This window comes from Limulus polyphemus, unplaced genomic scaffold, assembly GCF_000517525.1.
Source record: "Limulus polyphemus unplaced genomic scaffold, Limulus_polyphemus-2.1.2 Scaffold2001, whole genome shotgun sequence".
Taxonomy (NCBI): Eukaryota; Metazoa; Arthropoda; class Merostomata; order Xiphosura; family Limulidae; genus Limulus; species Limulus polyphemus.
In genome coordinates, this window is record NW_013667611.1 from 21,403 (window position 1) to 28,759 (window position 7,357).

Genomic DNA, 7,357 nt, shown 5'->3' on the forward strand with positions numbered 1-7,357 from the left:
TATCTAGTATCTTCAGTTTTGAATAGAATATGATACAAGCAAACTGAAGAGTTAAAAATACTGTTAAATACACCAGACTAGAAATAAGCAAGTTAAATTTAGAATGATGAAAATCAAAATCAGAAAATCATCGGGAAAATGGAAGCAATATTTCTATACGAATTTCCATTCAAAACTAAACATAGGGCGCTATTTATCATGTCGACCCCCAGTGGCACAGCGGTATGTATGCGGACTTACAACGCTAGAAACCAGGTTCCGATACCCGTCGTGGTCAGAGCACAGATAGCCCTATGTGTTGCTTTGTGCTTAACTACAAAACAAACAAATCGTTTAAGCAAACAAAACAAACTTATCATGTATAGTTTGTAATGATTCCGACTGTAACCCTGCAGTGTACAATAGTTCATGAGAAATCCTATAAAAGCATGCGCATTGGCGCACTTTTTTTTTTTCAATCACGACTAGTCTTCAGTTAAGTTCATTCGGTCAAATGTTGACGATTGTTTGTTTTTGAACTTCGCGCAAAGCTACACGAAGGCTATCTGCGCTAGCCGTCCTTAATTTGGAAGGCAGCTAGTCATCAACACCTACCGCCAACTCTTGGGCTACTCTTTTACCAACGAATAGTGGGATTGACCGTCACATTATAACGCCCCCACGGCTGAAATGGCGAGCATGTTTGGTGTGAGGAGGGATTCGAACCCGCGACCCGCAGATTGCAAGTCGAGCTCCTTAACCACCTGGCCATGCTGGGCCAAATGTCGACGATGAAAAATGTGAGTAGTTACGCAGTGCTATGGGATATTAGGGAATCAGAATCTCATTTGATTATCATTCACGATAAACTACCAGTGACGTTTTAGAAAAGTTTCAGTGGTCTTGTAATAGTTACTTTGAATCTCACAAATAAGAACGTAGAATAAAACTAGTTATTTTTACCTGCTAAAAGTGCATTGTATTTAATTATTCTTTTTTTTTTTCTTCACCAAAACGTGAATTTTAGTGAACTTAAAGTATTTTAGGGGTGCCCTCAGTGGCACAGCGGTATGTCTGCAGACTTACAACGCTAGAAACCGGGTTTCGATACCTGTGGTGCGCAGAGCACAGATAGCCCATTGTGTAGCTTTGTGCTTAATTTCAAATAAACAAATAAGTTATTAGTGGTGAGTAAAGGACTATACACCAAAACTAAACAAAAGCAAATTATACTAAAGTAACTATCGTGTAGAATAAAAAAAAAGTCGTCACTTGGAAATATACAAAGTATACTTTGTCTTTCTGTCTACTTTTTAACCTTCGAATTATGTTGTATGTCTGGGTTAAACAACACATTTAATCGTTAACCTGATATGTTTATATACCTTTAAGGTTCGTATGCTATAAGAACACTACAGTAGATATGCACGACAGAAAAATGCTGATCTGTAAAATACAATTAATTTATTTTTCAAGGAAAAAAAACTTAGCCAATGCTGAAATATTAAGACGATACCAAAATCTCGTTATTTAAAACGCGAGTAAATTTTTGTCCATAAGAAAAAATTTCCCCGAAGCGTTTCATGTAATTTTGACCTTGAATACGTGACAATGGCTACATTCATGATCAACTTTTTAGTGGGGTAGCTGAGCCAGCCGCGTACATATTAAACATGCAAAAAGGGTTGGTGAATTTATTAATAAAAGTCCTGCAGTGAAGATAAAGCTGATACTTGTTGGTAGCTCTTTTTTAGGACAATTTCGAAGGAAATACAGAATGCAAAAGTTGTAGCTTCACATAAAATTTATGTTGTTGTAACGTTGTTCTTTTCGTTGGCAGGTTATTTTAAGTTATTTGGTGAAAATGATTCAATGTCCAGTCTGCTTAAACGATAACAAATTAGGTTAGTTCTTCCTTAAAATTTTTACAAACTGCCTACATTGTAATTTTTTTTTTTGTATTTCAAAATTTGTAGTGCATACTGGAAGGATTTACACATTTTGATAAAAAGTATAGAAAAACTACCTTTATAATTTAAATATGTATAAAAAATAATTTATTTCAACCAACGTTTCGACTTTGCGGCTTTAACAGGGTTAATATTGTTACGACAGCGGAAGTCATGTGACACTGGAAACATGCGCGCTGGAGTTTCTAGAAGGATCACGACTGTTCCTGGCAACTCTAGTCTGTTGCAGGCACCCTCTCTTTTAATATATAAGCCCGGCAAATAAAGCGGAGATAATAATTGCAGATTGAAGAGATAGCGACAGATAATTGAGTGAAGCGAGCGGTAGTGACCGTAAGTGCGTGAATCGTTGTGAATTATAGCGTATGTTAAGTTAAAGTGACTGTGGAAATTCTGTGTATTGCAAAGTTGTATTGAGAAAGAATAAACTAGTTTTATTTAAGAAAGGAACTTGTATCGCTGAAGTTCTTCGGAAAGAATTTTTACGGGAAATTAACAAACGAACAGAGACGTAACAATATACACAACGTATATATATGAAACGTTGTTTTATTATATCATTAAGTGGACCGTATTATTCTTTATACTGGATAATTCAAAATAATCCACCCAATAATAAAAAAAATTAACATGTTGTGTATATTAACCCCGATGAAGCCGCAAAAGCGAAACGTTGGTTAAAATGAAAATAATCTTATACATATATATCTGGAATATAAAGGTCGTTTTTCTAAATTTTTTATCAAAATGCCTTCACTGTACACAGTGGTAGGTCACGTTTACAAATAACGCTGACTGCACTACACTTACAAAAAGAATAAAGTTTAACAAAAAAATCTGGCTAAAACATAAGCACACTGACTGATTCATTATACTATTTTCTTTTAAGTGATTCTTGAACTATCCCTCAAGAAGAAGCTGGCGTACATTATTCAATAATATAAATTGTGTATGCGTATGGCTAGATTTTGGAGTCATATCCAATGCCCTTTTGATTCTCTCATCAAAACCAAATATTTTAAGTTTATTACTGGAAGTTAATTCTATCTTTATAGAACAATTAAGGAATTTTCTCTAGTGTCCATTTTTACAAAAAAGAGTGTTTACAAAACACACTGTTGTAAAACATTTTATTATTTTGTGAGTTCTTTTGAATTATTCGGTATAAAGCATAATGCAGAGTACGGGCCATTTACAAAACACACTGTTGTAAAACATTTTATTATTTAGTGGGTTCTTTTGAATTATTCGGTATAAAGCATAATGCAGAGTACGATCCATTTACAAAACACACTGTTGTAAAACATTTTATTACTTGGTGGGTTCTTTTGAATTACTCGTTATAAAGCATAATGCAGAGTACGATCCATTTACAAAACACACTGTTGTAAAACATTGTATTATTAGGTGGGTTCTTTTGAATTATTCGGCATAAAGCATAATGCAGAATACTATCCATTTACAAAACACACTGTTGTTAAAAATTTTATTATTTGGTGGGTTCTTTTGAATTACTCGGTATATAAAGCATAATGCAGAGTACGATCCACTTAATGATATAATAAAATAACGTTTTATATCTCGAACTTCAAGTTCCACTCTTACGTAATTTATCTTACGTTCATCGAGTGGTAGGCCTAACTTAATAATTCCATTTGCTATTTTTTCACGTTTGTATGGAATTTCTCGTATCTCCATTTCTGTGTTGCAAATACAACTCAAAATTTACAGCACTGAATTAAAGAACATTTTCACAGATTAATTTCACGTAGAGCGTCTAGATACATTAACTGGGAAATTAATTTCACACCTTCAACAAGTTCGCCTTATATTTCGTTGGTTTTTGTTACTATGCTCCAAAAGTTTGCTTTAGAGACTTTATTTTGATGTCACATTCTAAATCCATTTGAGAAGATGGTTGCTCGTTGTAAGAATGTTGCTCAGTGTTGTTAAAGCTAGTTTTTTAAGAGAGCAGCACGATACATAGTTTGTTGTTCACTACTCCATCCATTTACCTTGGAAATTATTTCAAACTATGTCTGAGATGACACCCGTGGTACCTTACCATCATAATCTGTTGGTTTTTCGATTGGGTGATCTTGTTAAACTGGCCCGCTAAATTCCAGAATTTGGTGAAGTACTGGTGTAGTTGGAGTAATGCAAGAAGGTCCTGTAGTTATAGGTGGCACATCAGTAGTAGTAACAGGTGTAGACCAGATAGGTTCTATTCCATATTGCACAGCAATGATATATGATATCGAAATTCTTTAGCCACACAGAGGGAGGTTTGGTTGGTTTGGTCCTTGCATTTACTCGTTCAGTTTTTTGATATTTTACCCTATAGTTTATATCCTTTTTCTACACATTATATGGTTTCTTCGAGGGAATGTGGCTTTGGACTTTTAGTCGGATGGTTGCAGGATAGAAGCTGGTCTGTATCATGCTATTTTGTCTTTGAGCAAGACACTTTACTCCACTTTTTCCTGTCTACTCAGTTGTATGATGGGTACTTAGCTGTTAACTGGGGGTTAACCTAAAATGGACTGAAACCCTATCCAGGGGGATTGGGTTAACATTCTCATCCGCTTGTGCCAGTGGAACAGGAGTTCGAAAGCACTGGTCTTACGCGCATTACGAGGCACCCTCCAGTGGCACAGAGGTATGTCTGCGGACTTATACCCCTAGAATCTGGGTTTCGATACCTGGCGTAGGCAGAGCACAGATAGCCCTTTGAGTAGCTTTGTGCTTGGTAGCAAACAAACAACAACCTTATGAGGCATGACCAGGATTTTTTTCATGTTTTGTTTTTTAAATCCTGGTGTTTTAATTCTTTCATACTTCATTACAGCCATTTTGTACTTACATCTTTACTTTGTTAATGTACTTTTGTACTTCTTTGATTTTGTTAACTGTTGTACTCTTTCTGTACATTTTCTATGGCTTCCTCAGTATTGTCTTATTTTCGTAATTCTTCTGTAAATCTCTAATCTTGTTCTTGCAATTCCTCTCTTAATTTCCTGTCTCATTCTTCCTGATCTTTTACATATTTTCTGCCTTTTCCTTCTTTATCTAATTTTAATTTTCTATATAATTCTTCTTGTTTCTTTTTTTAAATATTTTATATTTTTATTCTTGATCATTTTTCTACTGTTTCACCATTTCAAGCAAATTTTCGATCTCGCTTCAAGTACTTGTCGCTATCTTAAAATTCAATCTGGATTATATTTTTATCAAAATAATCTCACTCCTGACACTAGAGTTGTGTTGTAACGATTTTGGATTATTTGGTAGAAATTACAGAACATACCCCAGTCCACTTAATTAATTATTTTTGTATTTATCCAACTTTAAGCTTTACGTTTACGTAATGAATCTAATGTTCACCGAGAGATAAACCTAGCTTAATTATTTCACTTACGTGCTAATTTGTCCGTGTGTATGTTACTCCTTGTTTTTTCTCTATAACTGTGTTACAAACACAACGCAAACTTTACATCACTGAATTAATTAACGGTCTAACAGTCACTTACACAAGTTACATACTTATTCATTGACTAACAAACACTCTCAGTAATTCACTGATTAGTTAAAGAAATAATCAGTAGTCCTTATAGTCTATCCTAACTTGCATTTGACACTTCTCAAACTGTTCTTAAACTGTGTACCCACCACGCGACTGCACATCGCCCTCTAGACAAACATCAGTACGAACGTCAGATTAAAAACCTAGATTACAACAATGTATTTCATCTGAGATAAAAATATTTTTACACATATTTTGAAAATATAATTCAAAAGTTGTTGTTTTTGTGTTCGCGCAAAGCTACACAAGGGATTGTCTACGTTGTGTGTTCCTCAAGGATCGTAATCATACAAATAATGAAAATATAAGTGTTTCTTCTGATAAGTTAATGTGTATGTTCGAAGAATTAATCTTAGTTTTGTTCGTGAAATTCAACTTCAACCAATTTAGGTATTGTACATTGTCGTATCTCAAATGTAGGAAAATGCCTTCTATTGGGGGAGTTAGAATCGTATATGTACACAATGGCTTAGCCAAGGAAGGGCATGACAGGGCACGTTCCCGACCTATGTCTGAGCGTACGATGATAAAGTCTCGACATATAAGGCAACTGCCCCCCCCCCCAGTAGCACAGCGGTATGTCTGCGGACTTACAACGCTAGAATCCGGGTTTTGATACCCGTGGTGGGCAGAGAACAGATAGCCAATTGTGTAGCTTTGTGCTTAACTTCAAACAAACAAACAAATAAAGGAACTGAAACACAAAAAAATAGTTTCTTGCGGTAGGAGTGGTGTAAAGGATTGGTGTAACAAACAATCAACGAGCTGACGGAATCGCGCGTTTTTATGCAATTAAGTACATCATTTTTTTTTAAAGATTAAATGCTTCCCATCCGTTGAACGGGTAACCTGGTTAGTTGTTTATAAAATACTGTTGTTTTTACGTAGTTACATAAAATGCAATGTCAGAATATTATACATTTCTTTGGTCACAGAGTCAGGTAGTTTCTGCATACATACATACAATGTGACCAGACCAAACTGCTACCTGCAATGTGAACATGCCTAGAGGTCACCGTGCTTCCATTTTCTTATTCTTGTTCAGTGGTGTAGGAAGCGGGGGGTACGCCCCCAGTTTTCAATCTGTCCCAGTAAAAATGCATCAAAATTAGAAAGACTACTCTCAGGAAAACCAGGGGAATGCATAAAATGTTATCCAGAACCCAAGAGCTTCCAGGGCCCTAAGGCGAGCCCTGGTCAAACAAACCCTGTTCCCTCCCTCCTTTCACTTCTGTTAATTATAATTTATAAATATAGTTGACTTTTAGGTAATAGGTATACAATTTTAAACCCAAGTGTCACAAATGGATGTATTGAAATATTTATGTAATCGTGTACAGCGAATATGTTAATAGTCCATTGTTTCTTTACAGTGGATCAAGATCTATTGTAGTAGGGGTTCAGTTATTTACATACACAGAGCTTAATTACGTTTATCTGACTCGTGTTTCCAATATCCACTCAAAACACAAACTTATCAGTCTGGTTGACTTGGTACATTCAGCTGGAGTTGTAGACAAACAGGCAACGTCTCTGTTCATTCTGTTACAATGATTTTTTTACATCTGTTATACAGATTCTTACCCTTACAACTGAAACTTAATAGTACATATGCTGCAGGTTTCAGCATCTGTTTCCTTTATTGAAATTAATCATTGTTCAAATTAATAATACAATGTAGCCCCGTTATAACGCGATCGTTCAGGTCCATAAAATGTCATAGCGAAACAAGCGGGGTTGCGCTAAATCGGGGTTTTGTAAAGATACACTTAAAATATTAAAGTTATTAGTATTGTTACGTCTCTGTTCGTTTGTTAATTTCCCG